This window comes from Miniopterus natalensis, chromosome 22 (genome assembly GCF_054644295.1).
Source record: "Miniopterus natalensis isolate mMinNat1 chromosome 22, mMinNat1.hap1, whole genome shotgun sequence".
NCBI classification, from domain to species: domain Eukaryota; kingdom Metazoa; phylum Chordata; class Mammalia; order Chiroptera; family Miniopteridae; genus Miniopterus; species Miniopterus natalensis.
In genome coordinates, this window is record NC_142102.1 from 3,018,812 (window position 1) to 3,042,261 (window position 23,450).

The following is a 23,450-nucleotide window of genomic DNA, read 5'->3' on the forward strand; positions in this document are numbered from 1 at the left end:
TCCCCGCGGGGCCGGGGCGGCTCCCTGAATGGGCTTTGTTTTTCTCAGCGAAAGTTACTATCCCCACGCCAGGGCTTTAAACACGAAGAACCTCCCTTTATTTACTCTAAAGTCGGGCACTTCATCAGGGACCCGGTGTGGCTCAGACCCAGGGTCGGGGCGTCGGTACGGGGTCCCCCAAGGCGCGACGGGCCCCCGCGCTCCTCTCGTCGCCGTTGTCTGGAGGCCTGAGTCACCCTCTGATATCTGACGCTCGCTCCTATGTTTGAATCCCATCGTAAGATGTCTTTAAATCAACTGGAAGGAGAAAGAAAAAAAAAAAAAGAAACTAAGTAGCAGGCGGCGCGAGGCTGACCCGCGGGTGCCCTCCGGCCTCGGCGCTGGCCCGTGAACGGCTCAGTGGGTCCGGCCCCGCGCGTTTCGGTCTCCGTGAGGCTGGAACGGTGACATGTAGAGTCGCGTGGACAGGTATTGCTTTGGGACACTGCGGCCTTAGTTCCATGTGTTCGTGGGTGTAGTTGCGATGCGGAACATCCGCACTGCGGGTTACGTCGGAAAAGCCACGTTAACGGGTACGGCTCAGGGCGAGTGTGTCCCGGAGGCGGGAGGAACCCTCGCGGTGGCCGCGGTGGGTCGGTCACCGCTGGCTGCGGGGCTGACCCCGCGGAGGGGTCCCGAGGTGCTTCTGCCCTCATCAGGTGCACGCTTTGTGTTTGCTTTGACGTGACGCTCCGCGGCGACTGTGTGGGCGTCTGACCCGTCGGGGCCCGTGCGGGCGGCCGCCCACGCGTGAGGGGTGGGCGCGTGGAGTCGCTGCGACCGGGAGCTGTGTCGCTCTGATGGCGGCCGTTGTGGTCGCCGTAAAAAGACGCGCGATTCGTAGGCCATGGCGGCTGCTATTGCTGCGGGGGGGGGCAGGGGGGCTGTGCGGAACTTCGCGTTACACGGTCCCGGCTGAGACCCGGGAACAGCGTGCAGCAGGCCGAGAGCTTGCGGGCCGGTCCTGGTTACTACGTTACCGTCTGCGGGAGCGGGCCTGCTTGCGGGCCGGTCCCGGTTACTACGTTACCGTCTGAGGAAGCCGGACCTGCTTGCGGGCCAGTCCTGGTTACTACGTTACCGTCTGCGGGAGCGGGCCTGCTTGCGGGCCGGTCCTGGTTACTACGTTACCGTCTGCGGGAGCGGGCCTGCTTGCGGGCCGGTCCTGGTTACTACGTTACCGTCTGCGGAAGCCGGACCTGCTTGCGGGCCTGTCCTGGTTACTATGTTACCGTCTGCGGGAGCGGGCCTGCTTGCGGGCCGGTCCTGGTTACTATGTTACCGTAGTCTGCGGGAGCGGGCCTGCTTGCGGGCCTGTCCTGGTTACTACGTTACCGTCTGCGGAAGCCGGACCTGCTTGCGGGCCTGTCCTGGTTACTACGTTACCGTCTGCGAAGCCGGACCTGCTTGCGGGCCTGTCCTGGTTACTATGTTACCGTCTGCGGAGGCCGGGCCCCTGCGCCGGGCGCCTGCGCCACAGCGCCTGCGCACTGAGCTGCTGGGCGCCACCCTCGCAGCCTCGGCCCCAGGTCAAGGGCATTCGCTGAAGCCGAAGCCAGCCGTGCTCATCGCAGGAGTTGTTTTCATATTGTGTGTTTGTGTTTACTTGTCGAGTGGTTGGCTGGCTTTTATTTTAAGGGTTTAAATCGCTAAGAGTTTGGGCTGTAGCTGTTGGAGGCCATGTGTCAGTGCGCAGTTTATTCTCCGGTGTCTACGGCCAGACGTTGCGTCGTAAACGGCTACAGGTCTGTGTTGCAGATGGGCCTTGCAGACAGACAGGCAAACTTTACCTTAACCATGCTTGCTGGGTCCTAACTGCTGTGATAAGAACTCCATAAACAATGAATGAATGAATGAATGAATGAATGAATGAATGAATGAATGAACGAATGAATGAACATTTTAAGTTATTCATGTAAATGTTCAGTGATTCATATTATTAGTTTTTAGTAACACTTAATTTTTATACCTGGTTTCTTTTAAGATAAACTAATATTTGGCAGGCTTATTTCAGAGAAGTTATGACTTGGAACAGAGATAAGTGGATGGAAACTATTCCGTCTTATAGAACACTTTCAAGCAGCGCCCAGCAGTGAAACAAGTTGTGACGTCTCAACTTTTAATTCAAAACCAGCCTAATGTAAAAGAGGTTAAAAAAAAAAGAAAGTATTTTTCCTCATTTGCGATCTTAGTAGAAGCCAGGGAGGGACACTTTATAAACAGCTTTGCACCTGGCATGTTGCTCCTGTCCCCTTAGTGTCTCCCCGAGTGCTGGTCCCCACACTTGCTGTGCAGTTCGCTTGGCGGCTGGTAGACTCCCACAGAGCAAGAGCGAATGGCTGTCCACGGTCAGAGAGCGGGCCTGGCTTTCCAGCCACAGCCAAAACTCAAGACCCTACCTACCGAGAAAGCAGGGACCACAGCTGCCTTGTTCACTGTGATGTCTCTGCTTTCAGGCACATGGAGGTGCTTGGTAAATAAGTGGTAAAGGAATGAACATCCCATGGAAGGAGGAAGAGCAGCTGCAGAAGGTACCTACAGCTTAAAACATACAGGGAAAGATTGTTATCATATCCTTACCTAATACTTATTGAGGGTCTCCTGTGAACCTGGTCGTGTTTCTGGGGTGAGATCTGGATTCGTGGGTGTTAACAGCCTAGTGCAGACAGGGCACACACTTTTATGTGAATCTGTGCACATATACACAGCTGATCAAGTTGTATTACAGAAGCATTTCGTACTTTACTATTAAAGAATGGGGCTGCCTGTAAAATGGTGGTAATGGTGTGATCTGGGTAATAAGCATAAAGACTCAGGGAAGAGAAAGGTTGATTTAGGTTGCTCTGAGAAGCAAAGCTAGGTGGAGCAGGGGTAAGGAGATACCACGGGTGGCACATGCATAAAGGTCAGAGGGGGCATAGCCACTGGCTGAGCCCAAGAGGAGATTGGTATTGGGGTACATTGGAGAGTAAAGTGGGATAGGCTGGGTGGGGATCACATTTTGGAGGAGAGTTTAGGAAATAGTCATAGACGTTTATATTTAATATAACCAGCATAAAGGAGCCCTAAATTTTGGAGCAAGGAAGTAATTTGATAAGGACTGTGTTGTTTTTTTTGTTTATTTGTGTGTTTTTTTGTTTTTTAATCCTCAAGGATATTTTTTCCATTGCTTTTCAGAGAGAACAGGAGGGAGGCAGGGGGGAGGAGGAAGAGAGAAAGAGAGGGACAGAAAGGGAGAGAGAGAGAGAAACATCAATTGGTTTCCTCCCACACATGCCCTGACCAGGGCCCGGGATCAAGCCTGCAACCGAGGTATGTACCCTTGACCAGAATTGAACCCAAGATCCTTCAGTCCTGGGCTGACTTTCTAACCACTGAGCCAAACCCACTAGGGCAAGGGCTGTGTTTTAAGATTACCTGGTAACCTGGCAGGCAGGAGGACAGCCTGACCTCAGAGACCAGAAAGGAAAGCAGCCCCCCAAGGATTGGGGTCTCAATACCACTTTTAGTTGCACCGAGATTTTCTGGCCACCATGGATGCTTCAGTGGCATCCATGAAAAGCAACTGATGGGGGAAATGCCTTTGGTTTAGAGCTCTACTTTAAGAGGGTGTGGAAATAACCAAAGAGTGACCAAGCCTGTCCAACAGCCACAATCCCTCATGTGCTCACTCTCAACCTCAAGCCCTCTGGAGTAACCATGTCTTTTGCCAATAAGAGGCAGAGGGGTGAGTGTCTTGTTCATGGGAATGAGTCTTAGTTGGCTGATATCATGGAGAGGGGTACCCATTGTTGGGTTAGCCGAGTAGCTCTCCCAGTTCTTTGTTGGAAGGTGGCATGTAGGGTATGGGACAGGAAGGAGAACAGGAGCAGGAAGGAAAAGATAGACCGTAATCTCCATGAGGTTAGAAACACTGTGCCCATCTTTGTATTTCAAACGCCTTATGTAAGACCTGCCAAATGAATGCTGGCTGGATGGATAAGGGGCGTTTTGTTTCCTCATTACCTTGTCACACATAACACAGTATTGACAACTCACATATTTATTCACTCCTCTCCCTTTTACCTTCTATTTCTTCCTACCTATGTAAGTGCTGATCTCATAGAAATCCATTCAAAGCACATGGAGTATTTAATTTACTTAGTTGCAAGCCCAGTGTTGGATAAAGGGAGCATAGATGTTGAAACTACCAGGTTCTGCCTTCCCGGACTGAGACAGCTCCCCCAAGCCACAGCTAGCAAGCCTTCAGAATCCCCCACTTTCATTTCTCTAGCTGTTGTCCCTGCTGCATCGGGTGTCCAACAGGTTAAGTTTTACATCTGTCCCTGAAGAATGGGGAGGAGCTGCACCCTGACACTGATTCAGGAAATACAGCTGATGGCAATCTGCATTTGATGATAGAGGACATATTGAGCTATGTACAAATACTTCATACTGGATTTGAACATTCCATTTCATCGGTAAATGACATGTATTTAATTATACAAATGGCTAAAACAAAAAAACATGGTTCTACAATTACTCTTTTGGCTTGCTTAATTCTGAGACAGGGAATCCAGAATAGAGTTCAGCGGTCTTCTCTTCCCCAGATATCCCTGGAGTGAAAGTGAGTGCTGCATGTCCAATACCTCTCAAACATTGAACGACTGAGGGTGCTAAATGTTTGACAGGTGTTGGACAGCGAGGCACTATGTTAAGCTCCAGGGATAGAAAGATGCCTAAGGCATGTCCCAGAAGGATTCCCAGTGTAGTGGGGAAGCAGATACAAAACCAGTTAAGTTAGAATATGGAGTAAGTGTTGTAATGTAGGTGTAAACACAGAACAGGGAGGGCTGAGAGCTGAGGAACATGGCAGGGCAGTCAGGCTTCCATCAGCAGGGAAGGCAGAGAGCCGCCGGTGGAAGGGCACGGGAGCTGTCTGTCTGTTTTGCCTGGAAGGTAGTGGGATGGGGCAAAAGGAGATTCTGGAAGCTTGGGTTGCAACCAGGCTGCCTCCCATGCTAGGGAACTCTATAGGGAAAAGGTGCTGGTAGAGCTCCGTCAGCAGGGGAGAAAGACATGATAAAGGGAAAACGTTGAATTAGGAAGGTAACTTAGGTGCAGTTGGAGGAGAATGGACTAGAAATGGACAGCCTGGGGTCAGAAAGACCAGGCAATTCTGCAGTCTCCTGGTACGATATGATGAGGGTCTGCACCACAACCCACCACACTAGTGACTGCAAGTTTAGCCGTCCTGCCAGATGAGTTTTAAAATTTATACACTGCTTAAGAGAAAAAAGAAAGTCTGCGGAGAGCAAAAACAGACTAGGAAGAATCGAGTGAACAAGTGTTGAGTGAAGAGCCTTTAACAATCCTTCTTTGAACTAAATTCATTAGCGAAATTTGAGAAACTGGAGTTTCAAAGAATTTGAACCTGGCGTTTCCCCTTCTCTGCCTCTGGTCAAGTTTTAATTTGCTGTCATCTATTAGCTGACAGAAGAAGAAAGGTGTCTTTCAGCAGTTAAGCCAGCCAATGAGAAGAGCTCTGAATCCGGCTTGGAGTGGGCGGTGCTGCCTGCCTCCTGGGAGGCCAGGCTTGGTTTACCAGGGGTACAGGAACCAACTTGTTGAAGCTCTCTTTCTCCCAGGGCACCTGAAGTCGTTTCATCTTCAGGAGAGAGAAAGTGAAAACGGCCCCAAAAGTTGCACCATCTTAAATAAACATTATAAAATATAGGCACGCTTGCCTTTGAAATTGAAGTACCTCGAGCAGATAGCACATTTATATCCTGCTGCTTATAGGTTTGTCTTTCATTGTCTGTGATGATGTTTCTTTGAACCTGGCACAAACAGAAAAAAAGAGAATTACATCTGGCTCTTCTAAAAAGGAAAGATGGACAGGCTGTTTTATTTTTTTTTTTGGTTATGTGGTTCAAAAAAGCTTCAATGGCTAGGAAAGAGGCACACTTCTGTGCATGACCTTCGTGGCGGGGTGGGGGTGGGGGGTGGCAACGGTGGTTTAGTTAACACAAAGCCCTGCCAGTACTCACAGACTTCTTGAGAGTACTATGGCTGTCCTACCAGCCCAGTGATAGCACGTTGTCAACAGTGTTTCAGGTTTCTCTCCACCACATAACCCCTTCCTTTCAATGCAGACAGCAAGACCATCCTGTTCAGTAGTTGCCTAATATCTGTGTGCCCCGAGACGCAACAACGATGGGGCAATTAATTGTAATTCCGTGTCTGACTGAATTCCAGTATTCTCCTCTCCCAGTGGTGAAACAGGAAAGGACATCCCATCAGGAAGAACCTGAAGGTGCCATCCAGTAGCTTTGCCTCACGTCACTGATCGCCCTCAGTCAGAAATCTTGACTTGCAACTTTGGAGGGTGGGTCTCTGAAAGAATTTCAGCGCTCACGCAGAGATGAGGAGCGCTGCTCCCTGATGAGAAGGAACCTGGCTGCAACGCTGGCAGTCCGGCTCCAACTGCTCAGGCTGGGGGCACCTTTTGTGGACTGAAGTTTCAGAAAGGTAGGACCATTTCGTTGATGTTAGTTACTATTTGAGAGCTTTCAAACCAAGGTGCCCTTGACTGTGTGTTTTGTGTGTTTGAGAGAGAAAAAGAAGGGGGATCAGAATGCTCATTTTGGCCTTATATTCTGGGAGAGAGACAGAAAAGAGGGATTTGAATCACTTTGCTCTGCGAGTTTTACTTTAGATTGTCTTAGTAGTGTGGCATCCAAGCTTCTACTTCTGACCTGTGTCACTGGCTGTTCGGAGAGTTTAAACTGATCCATCGAAGGGAAGGGAGAATTGTCCGGAGAGTGAAATCCCGTGAAGCTGATGCCCAGCCAGCACAGCTTGGTTTGTTAGGAAAGCCTTGACTTTCAGTGAAATGAAACCATGAGCACAGATTTCCAGGTGGCGTGGCACAGGCCATTTCTGACTATTCCAGAACGTCTTCAGTTTGGAACAAGGCAGGGTTCTTCGTTCACCTCACAGTGGTAAACTTTTCTAAGCTGCTCTGTCTTGAGGGAATAATTTCAGTGCCTTCTCTAGAAGATATTAGCTGATTAGCTCTCAAACTGCCAGCCTTGTGGAGAGAAACAAAACAAAACTTTATTTTTTCTATCCCAAGAACACGTTTAGCAAGGATGTTTTTTAAGCAATGTTATTTCCTAAACATCCTTACACAGAGCAACAAAAAGAAACCTTTGGGATTCACCAGATGGTGGATATTAATTTATTCATTAATCCATAATATTCAAGTGCCTTCTCTACCACAAGTGAGGGCTCAGACTTCATACAGCACCTTTTCATTCCTCTCCCCCCACATGCCTTTTTTTTTTAAAGCGAGGTTTCCATTTAAAATTTCATCAGTAGAATTCCTGGCCAAAGGAGCAAATTCTTTAAAGGGAAAAGAGGCATATGTTCATACAGATAATAATTGTAGACTCTTCCTATTAAAAATATTCCTTTCCTAAAAGCAATCAGATTAATTTACATAAGTTTGAAGATAATTCTGGGTTAGCATTAATCTACATTTATTGAGTTATTGCTGTGCATATATGCATTTTTCTATTTAATTCAATGAGATAAAACTCATGCAGTTTTCAGATGAGGAAGTTTGGGCTGAGTGAGATTTATCGAGGCATAGCAGGGAAGGGAGGAAGCCAGAACTCTGCTGCTTTTCTGCACCCAGAGATCCATATGACTGGAGCCTTCCACATTCCTAACCCATTCCATCGGCCCTTCACAGAGGCCTCATCCTGTGAAGGAGGCCATAATAATATGCTAACTTGGTATCTCATGGCAAAAGACCAAAAAGTAAGTCTATAACCTGCTTGTACTGTTCAGGTGAAGGCATGGTGTGCTGGACAGAACATGGGCTAGAAAGGCAGAAAGATCTAGATTTGAATCCCTGCTTCCTGCTTACTAATTCTGTGACCTAGGCAAGTCTGTGAAATTCTTCACACCTTATCTATAGGGTGATTATGATAAGGTCTCTCACACAGGGTTGTTTGTTATAAGGAACAGAAAGACAAGGCATGCAAAGCACCTCCTGAATGACTGAGAAGCGGCACACTCTCCATCAGCATTCACTTCTCTATTCATGTGTTGATGCTTTATTATATCAGAGTGTGACTAACTTTCTTTGAAAATCACTTGTGATTATTGAGATCCTTCATGGGGAAGCGGAGCCCACTTTGATACAGCCTCTGCATCAGGGTAGTGAACATCCTATGCTAAGAGTCCCCAAAGCGGAGAAAAATGGGGCACAAAAGCAAAAACATCAGATGCTTCTTCTTCAAAAGTCAGCTTCTTATGCTAATTATTGCAGAGTCATAAGTCAGTGTACACACACACACGTCATCTGAGTTTTCCTGGGTCCCCAAAGTCATAGCAGAAGGGTTGCCAGCAGGGTACACATGAGAGGAGGGTCTGGCTCTAAGACCTCGTGGAATAGAGAGTGTAGCGTGGCAACCATTTATTTACCTTGGGCCCCAGCAGGCAGCCCATCTACACAGCAGCCTTGGGTGTTCCAAGGCGTCCTCAATGTGACTTTAGGGATACAGTACAAAGATTTAACTGGAGATAATACACCTTTAAAAAGATGGATTTGAGACACATATGATTGACTTATTAACTGGCTAAAAGCCTGGAGTCAAGCTTATCAAGTAGGCCAGTTGGCATCAAGAGCAGTGTGTTGACAGCCTGTCCCTAACTTTGACTCCTGGTGAAGTACAGATCCTCACGGAGAGATGGGGGAGGAGCCCAGGGAAGCTCCTGCTGGGAGCAAGTACAGTGTGTCTTCCTTTTCCTGGGAACACCTACACTGATCTTATTGGTCTTACACAACCCCAGTTTTTTTTTCTAAATCCTCACCCAAGAATATTTTTTCCATTGCTTTTCAGAGAGTGGAAGGGGGAGAGAGAGAGAGAGAGAGAATGAGAGAGAGAAAGATCGGTGTGAGAGAGACGCATCGATTGGTTGCCTTTCGCACACAGGATCGAGCCTGCAACCAAGACACGTGCCCTCAGTCGGAATCAAACCTGGGCCCCTTCAGTCCACAGGCCAATGCTTCAACCACCGAGCCAAACAGGCTCGGGCACACAGCCCAAATTTGTTGTTTCATTTACTTGGTGGACCCAGAATGATTGAAGAAATCTTTGTGTCAGCCCTAGACAGACCAAACAATTGGCACCATGAAAGACACTCCAAAGTAGCAGGACTTATTTTCCCAAGCCCTATGCAACAATCAACATCATCATTTTATGGGTCATACTATACATATTGCTTTAAGATTGTGTCTGGTAGCAGGAATTTTTTTTTTAAATCCTCCCTGGAGGATATTTTTTCCATTGCTTTTCAGAGAGAATGGAAGGGGGAGAGACAGAGAGAGAGAAACATCAGTGTGAGACACTTGCCTTCCACTCTCTCCCTGATTAGGGCTGGGGGTCAAGCCTGTAACCGAGGTACATGCCCTTAGTCAAAATAGAACCTGGGACCCTTCAGTCCACAGGTTGACGCTCTAACCACTGAAACAAACTGACTAGGGCTAGCAGGGATTTTAAATGATGAAAACATAAACTAAGCTAAAGTCCCAATTAAAATTAATTAGGGCTTAGGTATAAAACCTCAAATGGCAAGTGAATGAAGAGATTCAGAATCTTTGACCTTGTACAACACTGTGACAGCCAAAATTCTCCACTGGCTTTCTGTTGATGGTGGACAGATGTTTGATTGTAAATAGACTTCAGCAATCACTGTGCTTTTAAAACAGCTAAAATTATTTCCAAATTTCATTATTATTTCACCTTAAAGTCTGAGAAACCCATGAATAAACAGATGATGGCCTTAGTGAGAAAAAGATTTGACTTTGAGACACATTTCATCTTTCCCAAGTATGAGAATTTAAAATTTCTCAGACTATAAGTATTTACATGTTGCTCAAATACAAAGCTAAAAGGTTTTGGTTCATTTTCATTACCATTCCTTCTTTATTTTTTCCCACTTGGTTACTGGAGAGTTTATGGAGGGGGTTTGTGCTACGTTCTTAAGGAGAGTAAACTGAACAGACTGGAGGCCTAACACATAGCTGATGTTTGGTTTACAGAAGTTCTAATTCAATGGAAAGTTTCCTTTTATTGTTTCCTGAATTATATCTTCAGGAAATACCAGGAAACTAAGATATCCACCAAAATTTCCAAATACCTCTGCTTGGGATTGGCGCACACACACACACATCACAGGCGCGAGCACCCACATTCATGTGCACATGCGCCGTATAAAACAGAACCAAAAGATACCTACTTTTGTGTGTGTGCAGCGAAGGTTTATTTCTTCTCCTGCCGTAGATTGTGCTGTCTTCTTCCATCCTGCAGCTGTGTCCTCTGAAACACGTGACATGTGGTCACCAGCACTGGAAAGGGAGAAATGGAAATAGTTTTCTTTTAATCAAGATATAATTGACTTATAACATTATATTCATTTCGGATGTTGCATAATAATTAGATAGTTGTATATATTGTAAAATGATCACCAAATACATTTCTCATTAAAGGGAAAATGATAGAATTCAACCTAGAGTGTATGTTTAGGTTATTTGAAGAGATATTACATTAAGAGGTTTAAAATCATTTTCATTTACTATCTCCATGTTCCCAAATGAAATACTTAGAAAAAGTCACACACCTTAACCCATTTATATTCTGTAGATACTGTATGCGAAAACAAGGTCCATTTCTTTTATTTTGCTCCTTTGCCAGACCTATGTATTTTAGTGGATAGTCAACATATACCTGTTGGTTGGATTGATCCTGACTCAGGCTAAACAATAAAGTAATCATGTTGAGATTCATACAAAAATTCTGAGAACATGTTCCTCAATAATGAAGATTACTTGATATCATTTAATAACTAAATTTGCTTCAATTTCTTCCCCTCAAGTTTGATTTTTGTTTAACATCTGATTTAAACTTTAAAAACTTAGAATATGCTGATGCTGAACAAATCCCAAATTGTGCAGATTAACGATTTTTAGTTGTGATGTTCACATCATGGGCTCATCATCATATTCCACTGGGGGTCAAAGGTGCAGGGTCTCCTAATGAGCTCCTTCTGTTGCATTCCCTGTAACCGGCTTTCCCTGACTTGTTTCCAGCAGGATCTGCTTTATGTGAATTCTGGTCCACATCCAGCTGTGGAAGAGTAAAGCTTCAGAGCATTTCTAGATAATGGCTGTAAAATAATATGCAAGTTGAATTTTCCTAAGTAATTGTTTTACTGATTATACTATTACCGTGGTTTTCAAACTTTTTTTGACTGTCACCAGTGGCAAGAAATACTTTTTAGATCCCAACTTCCAATACGCACGCGTACACACACACACACACACAGGCACTAACTGAAAAAAAGTTTCACAAAATAATACTTGATATATATTGATGTTTTCTCTTCTATCCCATTCCACTCTAGAAAATCTCTGGTCATGACCTATGAGTTAATTTTGTGATCCATTGATAGTGGTTTTCAATACTGGCTGAAAATAAGAATCAATTAGCAAACTTTAAAAAAATACTAAAGCAAGGCCCTGGCCAGGTGGCTCAGTTGGTTAGAGCATCGTCCGATATGCCAAGGTTGCGGTTTCAGCCCCCCCCCCCCCCCAGTCAGGCATATACAAGAATCAAGCCAATGAATGCATCAATAAGTGGAACAACAAATCTCTCTCTCTTTCTGTCTCTTTGTCTCTCTCTCTCCCCCTCTCTCTTTCTCTCTCACTCCCTTGCTCTCTCTAAAATCAATTGAAAAAGTTACTAAAGCCAAAGGCACAATAGACTGACAGAATGAACTAGAGATTCCAGAAATAAATCTCCACATATTTGGACCCTATTAGTACTATAAGGAAAGGTTGGACATTTGAGTGTCATATGGAAAACAATAAATCTTGATTTTAACCTCAAAACTTATATAGCTCTAAATGTTAACGTGGCTGTAACAGGTAAAACAGTATAACTTATAGATCTGCACTGTCAATATGGTAGCTGCTAGCTCCTTGTGTTTATTGAGTCCATGAAATTTGGTAGTCCAGTGGAGACATGCTCTTAAGTATAAAACACACAGCAAATTTAGAAAACTTACTGTAGAGAAAGAATTCAAAATTTAATAATTTTTATATTGATCACATGTTAAAATGATATTGTAGATATATTGGGTTAAATAAAATATATTATTAAAATTAATTTGTTTCTTTTTACTTTTTAAAATGTGACTCTTCAGCCCACTGGCTGATGCTCTAACCACTGAGCAAAACCAGCTAGGGCTATGATTTTTTAATTTTAAATGTTTACTCGAGTTGTTTTAAAACACTATGCAGGTCAAACAAAGCTGATTGGTTGGCCCAATTCAACCAGCACCAAGTTCTACCACTGGTCTGTAAGTCTGACTTAAAGTTTTCTAGGTAGAAGGAAACCTGTGGGTATAATTGTATAGTCTACTAATTACTTTTCCCTTTTCTGCTTCTGCAGGGATGTTGTGAAAGGAAACGTGACACTTTATATACACGCACACATATATGTATATACACTGTACCTGAGTTTGTTGGTAGTGAGCTATCATATACTCTCAAGGTAATTATCATTATTTACATTTTATTTTACCTCTGTTTTGTTTTCTTCATTGTGATCTTGGAAAATTACATCTGCAACTCAAAAGTTTATCACATGGTACTGTTTTTCCTGTTCTGAGGAACAGTGGTGCTTGGGCCAGGCAAGTACCATTTTACTGCCTGTGAAATACTGTAGATTCCTAGCCTTTTCCTTTCGAAAGGGGAGATAGTTCATGAAAGTCTTCACCAGGTGGTGAAGAGCCTCGCAGTCTTAGGTGGTATTTGCCATCTGTGCTCTGGGCACACCCTCACCTTTCTCCTTCCGGTCCCCCAACACCTGCGCTCAGTTTGGAAGGAAGGGTTGGTTCTGTCCTGTAGGTCTCCAGCTTCCAGTCTCTCACCTGTCAGAGAACTTTCAAAATCACATTTCTTCGAAAGCATCCCAGATGATCAAATACGATCATATGTGTGGAGAGGAGCCATTCACAAAGCATGTTCACAAATATTGATGTGAGGGGAGCAAAATTAAGTCTTAGAAAGAGAAGTAGCATTTTTGCCCTCAGTGCCTGCATTTGAGTGTGGCTCTGTGTCAGTTTGAGCAAGTTACTTGATCCCTCTAAATTGTATTGTTTACCTGTAAATTTACCTGAGGGTATTTATAGTCACTATCTTTGTGAGGATTCAATGAGTTAATGCTTGCAAAAGAAACTTTGTAAATTGTGATCTGATTTATAGTTGTTAGTTATCATTTTAATCATCTCATTATTTTTGTAATGGTCTGTGAAAAAGTAGTGTTGTTATTCTCAATTTTCAACAGCAAAACCAGATGTCAGTACCACCGGTCATCTGAATCACAGCTCTTAAACTTTCTTCTGTACCAGTGGGTCTTGCTTACATGAACGGCAGGGCTTTGCCCCATGTCTCCACCCTTCCAACGTAACCAATTCCTACTGGCCAGCAGAGCACTGAGAAGGGGTTCATGACCCAGGCATGTCTAGTTATCCCCCTTTTAGCCTATAATTTTCTGCACCTTCTTACCAAAAGTTTTGCAAATGTATTTCCCCTGTCTACTTTCTAGTCAGGTGAGAGTATAGTGAAGTGGTAAGGAGGACTACAAAGCATCGGTAAGCCAGAGTGGAGAACTGCTTCTTGTTGACCAGGAAGCCACTTTCTCTGGGAAGGAGTGGTTCAGCTGGACAGTTGGGAATTACATGAGGATTTCTGTCTTGGTCGTGCTGCCAGCCTCTCTCATGGCTGCACACACTGAACAGATCCTGGCTCCCAGAATTCCTGAGACTTCTAGGGTTGCAGACCTACTGTGGTGAGGCCCAGGGCAAGAATACATATGGACGCATCTGGCCGTCAGCCTCTCCCTCCCCGCCACTTAGTCCTGTCTTACTCAGCTACAAGCCCAGTACCCCTATGTACAGACACCCTGTGTATGTGTCCAAGTGTGGGTCCTCTCTTCCCCTCTCCAACAGTCTCCTTTTGGCCATCCCTAGGCCTAAGAGCAAGTGCACTGTGCTGTCACTTTTAGGAGGACAGACTTGGAGAAGCATCCATGCTGACCTTGGAAATGGGCTCAGAGCTGTTTGGGCAGGAAATTCTGGAGTCCTAGGTACCCCTAGCAAGTCTACAAAGGGGGCATGTCCCCTTGGGCCTATGGACTCCTCAGCCCATGGGAGAGAGGTGTGGCCAGAGGGCGGCCACAGTAAGGTCTTCTAAAACAAGGCCGGGGTAAGGGTGGGCTGCTTCTGGGCAAGGTTAGTGCCCTTGGCACACAGGTGCTGCTACTCAGTCGTCTCATGACAGAGTGACAGAGGCTGAGCCTTTTCAGAATTGCTGTGGATTATGTAAATTCCACCACACTCCCCAAATGCCCACCTAACAGCGTGGCAGAGGTAGAAGCAGCTTAGATTTCATAAGGTTCCCAACCTCATAAACTAGCAGAAGGGAAATTTTACTGAGAAACGTCCTCACTCCACAGGGAAGAGAAGTAATTCATCCTCCCCCCCCCCCCCCGGGGGCACTAAAGGACTCCACTGAGGCTCAGATAGGGGCCTCTGGGCGTGTTGAAGAGAATTGACATAGGTTTAGAGTGGTGTCTCTCTCACGTCTATTTTAGGCAATACTTATATTTAGGATATTTGGAGTTAAGATCATACGATCCTTTTGTTCACTTTCTTTCAGCTCATTCCTTTCTTTTAGATCAACCTTGAGACATTTCTATCTAAATGCCACTCACCTGAGTGACACAGAGGAATCCGAATCCCCTCACTTAGCACATGGAGCTGGTGCTCTGCCCTGTGGTCAGCCCAGCGGCAGTTCCATCGCTGTCCTCTCTACATTCACACATGGTTCCCTTCACAACATTCGGACTCGTCATCCATAGGAGCACTTCTGCCAACTGTATTTTTTGGCAGAAAAAATTTGAGAAATATCCAATAAGTCTTGGTATAAAGAAGAAGAAATTTTAGAAAGGAGGCTTAGGAACTTTATAGACCCCAAATCAGAATCAATAGAGGAGTAAGTGGAAAGTCACAGTGGTGCAGTTCGACCTTCCTCCCCGGGGAAAAGAGAGGTGACTGTGCCAGATGTGACGCTGACCTTGCTGTAGTGAGCACAGTGTTTCCTCTGATTCACAGCAGCTAATCCGCATTAGAGAGACTGAAATGAAAATCCTATAAATACATGTTAGATAGAAACTTAAGGATGCTGCTTTGGGAAGACGTATGTTTGAAAGCCCAAAAGCCTAGGGACATTTTTATTTTTGTTACATTTTCATACAGTATATTCAGGAGGTATTTTTTCTTCCAGACACTTTTGCACACAAAATTTAAAACCATAGATTTAACCATTAATCCAAAAAAAGTGTCATGAATAAATGAAACATTTTCTCTATGTTCCAGACTTTTTAGATACCCTGTGTCTCTCTATGTCTTTGTCTCTCCCCCATCTGCTTAAAACCTGGCCTTGGACTTCTTTTTTCCTCTAAGGGGCTTTTTGCATTAGATAGAGGCTGGACAGGAATGACTAGTTCTTTTCAGTTTTGAGATTTTATCGGTTGTTTTCTCTTGGTGAATAAAAATAGTAAGGGTATTGTCAGTGGACATGGGGAGCAGCTGCCCTGGCCAAGGAAGGGAGATGACCTGTCTTTATTTGCTCAGGGGAGAAAACAGTCACGACTCCAGCAAGTGCCTGGCTCAGTGCTAGCAGTTCTCGCCAGAGGGAAATCTGGCCTTTTATTGTTCTAACTTTATGATTTCAGAGCCAAAGAAGAAAGCCGTTGAGAACGTGTAATTGAGGTGATTTTCCTGCCCACCTTTACCTCTTCCCTGCCCACTACTGTAGGCTCTCAGGTCCACTGCACCCCACCCTATCTGATTAGTAGCATCTTTGTCACCTCGTACTTTTCCAAGGGATGCTTCATTCTGCGGGGGCAGCAGGCTGTACCACAGGAAGCCCTGCCCTTAAACATTACGTAAGCATATATTTAAAAATACTACAATGTGCGGCTTGCTTCATCAGTGTACCTTAGTAACCCCAAGTTCTTCCCTAAAAGTAAGTCACCCCCTTTCAACTGTGAGTGACATGGATGTTCCAAATTCCTTCTTGATCAAGATGTGGCCACACACCCTCCTGTGGGTCTCACTCTCATAAAATGATTCCAGTGGTGACACTGCCCAAGACGGGTTCTACCATGTGAGAAATCCTGCTGTCACTGAGATGAGGTACCCTGTCAAGTAATACTTGTCCCTCAGAAAAGTTGCTACCTCACCAACACCAGTGAAGGGTGGCTGGCCATCGTGCCCCCTGGAGTCCACAGTGCCATTGACAGAAATGTAAATAGTGACATCAGTACTGAGACTCACAGCTTATTGGGCATTAACTATATTCCAGACATTATATAAAGCACTTCGACACATGACGTTATTTAATCCTGACCTGGACTTTTCAAAAATAGGAATTATTATACCTATTTAACTGAAGAGGTGTTCAACTCTTAAAAGAAGTTGCTTGCTTTTGTGATGTCATGTAGTTGGAAAGGGGTGAATTGGGCATTCAGAATCCCAAACCCTAATTTCTAATAAGCCAATAGCCCTTGGGTTCCCACGTGTTCTGTCCTGGTAATTCTGTTTCAGTGTGTTGTGGGGGATTGTCTGGGTACTCCCCTCAGGGGAGTCTCATCGTTGGAAAGGCAGAAGCTAGAGGACACTGTGCAATAGTTCTTCAGGACTTGTTTCTGAATTTTCTGCTCAGCACAGTTTGTGCTGATTATGTAGGCTTCCCTCACTGTGAGAAAGATATAAAACCAGCAGCAAGCGATGTGAGATCTTGTGGGGAGGCAGCTCTGAAGGGTGTCCCATTACTCTCTCTTGAGGAGTCTTTCTAAACTCAGTATTTAATCTTATTACTTAAGTCAGCCTGACATGGGATTCTTGCCCACACCCAACAAGGTTAAGGTAATAAGATAATATTACTATCTGACACTGACCAGCCCTTCATTGCGTTCAGGTAGTTTCACACACCTACAACAGGTCTTTGCAGTAGGTTGAATTAACAGCAGATGAGCAAGTGAAAATTCGGAGAAATTGAGTTGCCCAAGACCACTTGGCTGTTAAGTTCCAGGGCTGTCCTGGAAACCTGGGCTTCCTGATTCCGGGGCCACAGTTCTTTCAGCTGTTTGAAAGACAGTGAGCTACCTGAGTGGTGTGTAAAGCACTGCATTGGTTTTATTTTTTTTTCTTCCTTTTTAAAATATATCTTTATTGATTTCAGAGAGGAAGGGAGAGGGAGAGTGAGAGGGAGAGAGAAACATCAATGATGAGAGAGTTATTGATCAGCTGCCTCCTGCAGGCCCCTGACTGGGGATTGAGCCCACAACCCAGGCCTGTGCCCTGACCGGGAATCGAACCTCCATCTCCTGGATCCTAGGTTGATGTTCAACCGCTGATCCACACCCAGCCGGGCTCTTTTTTCCTTTTAATTTTGTTCATCAACTATGGGTTTGCAGTTTGTAGGGTAGTCTTACTGATCCTTTTTACCTGGGACTAAATGACAGGAAATTTCCTGCAGCACCTTCAGGAGTTGCCCAGTGGTGCACAGGAGCCAGTCTTGCAGACAGGAAGCCAATCCTCTGGTCTCTCAAATGGGAGAACTTGAGACAGAATCAGGGCCTCGCCTCGGGCTCCTCTGTGAGTCACTGGCAGAGAGGTTCCCAACTCCCTTGCTTTTGCATACATTACTCACTTGTGACTGAGACTAATAACAGAGTAATTTGTGAAGCCAGATGTGTGACTCACCAGGCAGGGGAGGAGAGTTTGCATGGAATGACTTGGTGGAGAAGAGCAAAATATTTAAGAGCAATTGGAAAGGAAGTGCTGACGTGATGCTAATTGGGTTAAAATTTCTGTTCATTGCAATACCATTGCCTAGTTACCCAGCTATTAATTTACATTTTAGACTTCTAAAGTTAACTTAAAAAAAAACCCAAAGCGGTGGGGATGGAATTCCACTTTTGAAATTATTAATTCAAAGAAGAATTATTATCAATTCTATGTAGCTTTCTCATGGGTTTCCTCCCCATGGTCTTGGACTTCTTTCCTTTGAACCCTAGGATTTGCATTTTTCTAAGATTTACCTATGCTTGGCTTTGCCTCACGTTCTTCTGACCTCAGTCCTACCAGTTTTTCTTCAAGTTTCTATCCATGTTATCAGTCTAAGTAAACTTCCACAGTCACCTCTCTCTTGGGCCTCAGCTGGGCTCTGGCTATCCCTATGAACTAGTGCCCAGGCCAGAAATAAGCCAGAGTCTCCAAAAAGGCAAAGAGGCACCCAGAGGAATTACATTTTGGTGAATCGTGCCTCCTGAAATGGCATTTCTGTCTTATCTTCATTACCTGCAGAATCTAAAGTTCATATGTGGATCTCAAGAGCCCGTCTTCCTATTGGCTAAGGGAGAATCTTTTTTATTTTCTTTGAAACTGTTAGAATACCAAAGATTCTACTGGTTAGCCTTGTGTGTATGTATAAAAGGCTGTGATAAGTTTTATGTAGGTAACAAACTTGCCTTCCTTCAAATCAGCTATTAGCTTTTGTATATGAGACATTTACTTTTAAAAATTAGCCTCTTGAAAAACATATTGATGTAAAATAAATCACTTTAATAACATCTTTCAGTCAGGGGAAACTGGGTGTGTAATGGGGAAAGAATCACTTAAAATTTAGAACACCCAGAATTTTACCATTTTAGCATATCAGTTGTTTTTAATGTTTCCCTGTAGTTTTTATTTTCACACATACATACACATATATATGTATGTGTATAAAATAGTATAATATAGCGAGATCACATACCATCATGTGATCATATTATAGATATAATTTTGAATTTGAATTTTAGTTTTAGAATGTCATAAATACTTTCCATGTTGATTAATTTCATAATTTTTAGCTTCATCTATTACATAGTGTTAACATTTCAAAATGTACTTAAACATTTCAGATTTAAGTAAACTATTATAACTAACATTGAAGTATTATTTATTAACTATAGTTAAAATTTTTTTGTGTGTCCCACTTTACATGTATTTCTAGGTAGGCTTGAACATTTTAGTGACTCCTAAAATTTATTATCTAATTCCAAAAGAGTAGTATCACTTATGTTGCCACCAGTAACATATAAATGTAATGATTTTACTTTTGTATGTAAATGATATATATGATACATTTATGTCATAGTTAGCACTGAATATTATTTTTAAATAACTTCTCATTTCATAGGTGTCAATTATAGAACTTTAGAACTGGAAAGTTCATTTAGTTACTCTCTTTATAAGGGCAACATGATATTTAATAGCTTGACTCCAATTTATCATTTAATAAGCATGTAATGAAGTGTTTTATAAATATTTACTTACTTTATCATTTGGTAACCCCATTGGGAGGTACAATTATCATCTGTATTTTGTAGATGTGGAAACTGACATTAAATTAGTTGTCCAAAGGCACGTAGCTGGTGCAGTGTCAGGCCAGGCTTTAGACTCAGGCCGCCTGGCTCCAAATGCTGTGTACTTGGCCACTGTGGTTTTCTGCCTCCCCTAATATCTTATGAGCACTTCCTGTTTGTACACTTTCCATGTGCCAACTTAGGAACGATACTGTGAGCAAAAAAGTGTAGTCCCTGCCCTCCTGCATCTTGAAGTCTAGGGAGGGAGCCAGACTTTAAGCAAATCAACCTATGAATAGCTACTTACAAATTTGATACAAGTTTTGAAGAAAAAGCTGACAGCGCACCCAAGGAAGGATGGCAGCATCTAACAGGAGTATATACTTTATTTGACTGTGGGCACAGTGGGGGAACAGGGGCCTTGATGAAGGTCTTAGAGACACTTAAATTGAGACTTGAATGATAAGAAGGACAGGAGGGGTGAAGACAGGTGAAAAGAGCATTCTCAGCAGAAGGAATAGTCTGCACGTGTCGTGCAGCTGCACAGAACTTTGCCTTTTGCTCTCGGGTCAGAAAGCAGACCTGGCTCACGGGATCATAAGTGAGGGGAAAGGAGGGGGCATAAGTGAGCCTGGAGAAGCAGATGAGTCCAGTCATCTGGAACCATGCTCCAAGCTTCTCAGTTACAGGAGAGTGTGTGCAGGGAGAGGGCAGGTCGGGGCAGCTGCCTCCAAACCCTCCGGGAAGCTGTGGAGAGTAAGCCTTTGGCAGAGCCGTCCGTCCCCAAGTGGGATTTCTTTTGCACACAACAGCAAACTGTTCTTTTCTAGGAGTAAAACTTCACTGGCTCAACATTGAATTTAGGAAGGGGCTGTTGAAGTTAGGAACCTAGGTCAAGGCGTACTGTGAAGTTTTATTACAGAGCCAAATGAAACATGGCCTGGAGAGAATAGCACTAGGGGATAGCCCTGGCTTGAAAGAGAACTTGACCATATAGATGCCAAATGCATCGTTGGCATTTTAAGGGTTTATTAGTTGTGCTGGAAAAATATGCCAATTTTGTTTGCTAGCAATGAAAACGTATTGCCCTAAGTACAAAGTGATGGGTGGCTCATGGGGATATTCTAAGCGCTTGAATCAGTGGGAGCAAAAGGGCAGAAGCACATCTTCCTGACACGTCAAGTCATCATTGAATCTACAAGCAAACTCTACGTATGGCATTGGAAGCGTAAAAGGAGAAGGCTCTCCTTTCTCATTTGAATTTCAGACGCCTTTCTGACTTGCTCAGAATAACTTTAGCTTTGTTAATTAGTATTCGAATAAGCACAAAAAGATGGTTGGACTTTTCCATCAAGGCAGTCTGGGTCCAATCAGGTTTGGAGTAACAAGGCATTGGCGAAGAGGAACTCTAAAGAGGACAGGAATTGAAGCCATAGGAAGCAGTCGGCTGGCAGAGCACCCAAGGAAGAGCCTCTCCCCGCCAGGGCAGATGTGCAGATTCTGATGGAGAGGGCGCAGAGGAGTCGCTGTGGTACCCACAGAACTGTCTGGAAGCCAGCCCTCTGGAACTTGGTGGAGATCTGCTGGCTCAGGTGCTGGGACAGCTGTTCATTGGGAAATGTCTCACTGGAGACCCTGCCACAAGACTGAGGGAGGTGCCAGTGGAAGCTGCTGGCTGCTGGGGGCTGCTGGGACCTTCACTGGGAGCACTCCAGAGACAGAAAGCTCATCCCTCTCTTCCTGCAGTGTCTCTACCACCCTCTACCGACAGAGGCCAACTGGTGAAGGGAAATAGGTAAAGGGACCAGGTGCATTTCACAGAGCAGGCAAAAAGGATGAATTGCCCCTAAAACCCATCCTCCACGGGGGCTCCAGGCTGGTCCCCCTGGGTCATTCTGAGCAGCTGTCTCTCCCATTTTAAATCACCAATGTTGCCCCATCCCTGGGATCATCTTGGGCTACTTTGCATGACCCCAGAGGTGAACTATGACCTGACTCCCACTTGCCAAGGCAGTGCAGTGTGTAAGCAGAAGCATAGATGCTGGAGCTTGACTTCCTGGGTTCCAGTCCTGCTGCTACTTACTTTCTTGCTATGTGACCAAAGGCAATAAATTTATAAGTGGCACAGGCTCCATACAAAAAGCCCAGCAGATGGAGCAAGTACTTAGGATGACCCTCAGGAGGCAGAATATTAATGGAATCCAGACCCCTGATGGGCTTACTACGGAGGAGGTCTCTTGACTTTGTTTTTCAGTTCTTGGAGTTCTTTATATATTCTAGATTAAAGTCTTTTGTATTACAAATATTTTATCTTCATCTGTAGCTTGTGTTTTTATTCTTTTAAGGTATTTTTTGATGAGGAGATGTCTTAAGGTTTTGTAATCTGAACAAACTGGACACAATATATAATTATTATTTACTTCTCCATTGTATTCTTCTCTGTGTATTAATTAGCATTATAATCTAAGCTATTATAACAAAAAGAACTCAAAATTCGGGGACTTATGTGAGATAGGAGTTTATTTCTCTTGCATGTAACAGTCCAGGTATCATCCCCATTTCCAGCTGTCAGGAAGGAAGACAGAAAGAAACCAGGACACACACCTTGGTCTTGGGAAGATTGCTCAAATCAGTTCCACACTTGTGTCTCTGATCCAGACCTAGTCACACACGAGGGATGTTGGGAAATGTTGACTCACATGGCAGGGCAGCCACTTGCCCAGCCCAGGTAAAACTTGGGGTGGGAGGCCAGGAACCAAAAGGCAGAATGAATGAATACTTAGACCATCCTGATACCCTCAATGACATTTCTGAGGTGGCACCATGCTTTTGGTGCAAATGCTGTGAATTCTTTCGTAAGTCTCTAAGTCTGTTCTGAGTTTCTTTGAGGCTTTAAGTTGATATATTTGGGAATTTTAGTATGAGAGAATTACTTAAAGTTATTTTTATTTTGTTGTAAGTTAATTACTTCTCCACAGAAAGTACCATTGTTTTTTCTCTGATTCTGCAATTTTCATACAGCTGTGAGCCCAGGCACTTGCAGGCTTTTTATGCACTAACTGCATCATAACATCCTCCAGAGTTAAGGTGCTCTAGCATTCGAACTGTCTTATCCATTTGAAATGGTACAATTTAAATTGCTCTTAGAAGTAGAATTTATAGTTGGCTCGGTCCTTACACTGTTGACAGGAAGCAAGTAGCTGCTAATGTTTTCCTTGGTGTTTTATCTTAAAGGCATAACCAGTTTTTTTGGCCGAGTTCATAGAGTTAGTTCCAAAGAAAACACAAACAGACTGAATGTAGATAAGTATGTTTACCTGACCCCTGTACCAAGTTTAAAAAATTGTTTGGCAACTAATAAAAATAAAGTTATTTGTAGATAATTAAATTAGATAACACTTTTTTACCATAACATCTCTTCTTGATTTTTAGCCTTAGTAAACTTCCAGTCCATTCACTAAATCATTATTTAGTGTCTACTGTGTGCAAGCTTCGGGTATACAATAGTGGACAGGCTGGGCCAGGTCCCTGCTCTTCTGGGCCTGACTTTCTCTTTACCAGAGACCCTGGCCTCGCTAAAATCTGGTCACCCCATCTCCAAAGCTCTCACTTCCTCTCATGCCCTCCAACCATATAATACTCAGATATCGTGACCATGGATTCTAGAGTCTTTCCCTTCATCACTCAGGAATATACTTTCGCTTCAGTTTGACCTGTCTACCTAACTTCCCATTTCTTGTCTCCATCCTCTGTCTGAGTGACATTTTCTGTTCTGTAGAGATATTTTCTTGTCACTCCTCTCCCTGAGAGAGATGTTCTATAGCATTAGGTATCTTCTGAGCTGATGTGGTATTTACAGCGGGGAGTAGGAGGATA

The 23,450-nt window shown here is 44.1% G+C and overlaps 1 protein-coding gene across 3 annotated transcripts in view; it reads left to right on the forward strand.

Annotated features, from left to right (window-relative positions):
- Positions 1-6,421: 6,421 nt before the first annotated feature.
- The window catches only part of CERS3 (ceramide synthase 3), a 64,784-nt gene continuing 47,755 nt past the window's right edge, over positions 6,422-23,450 (forward strand). Inside the window, exons 1-3 of one of the 3 annotated variants that reach the window (XM_016200425.2) lie at positions 6,422-6,549; positions 12,395-12,453; positions 12,546-12,647. The gene's annotated coding sequence lies outside the window, so the exon portion shown is untranslated. The remainder of the gene's footprint in view (positions 6,550-12,394; positions 12,454-12,545; positions 12,648-23,450) is intronic. The other 2 variants (XM_016200432.2, XM_016200439.2) reach the window with 2 other exon arrangements.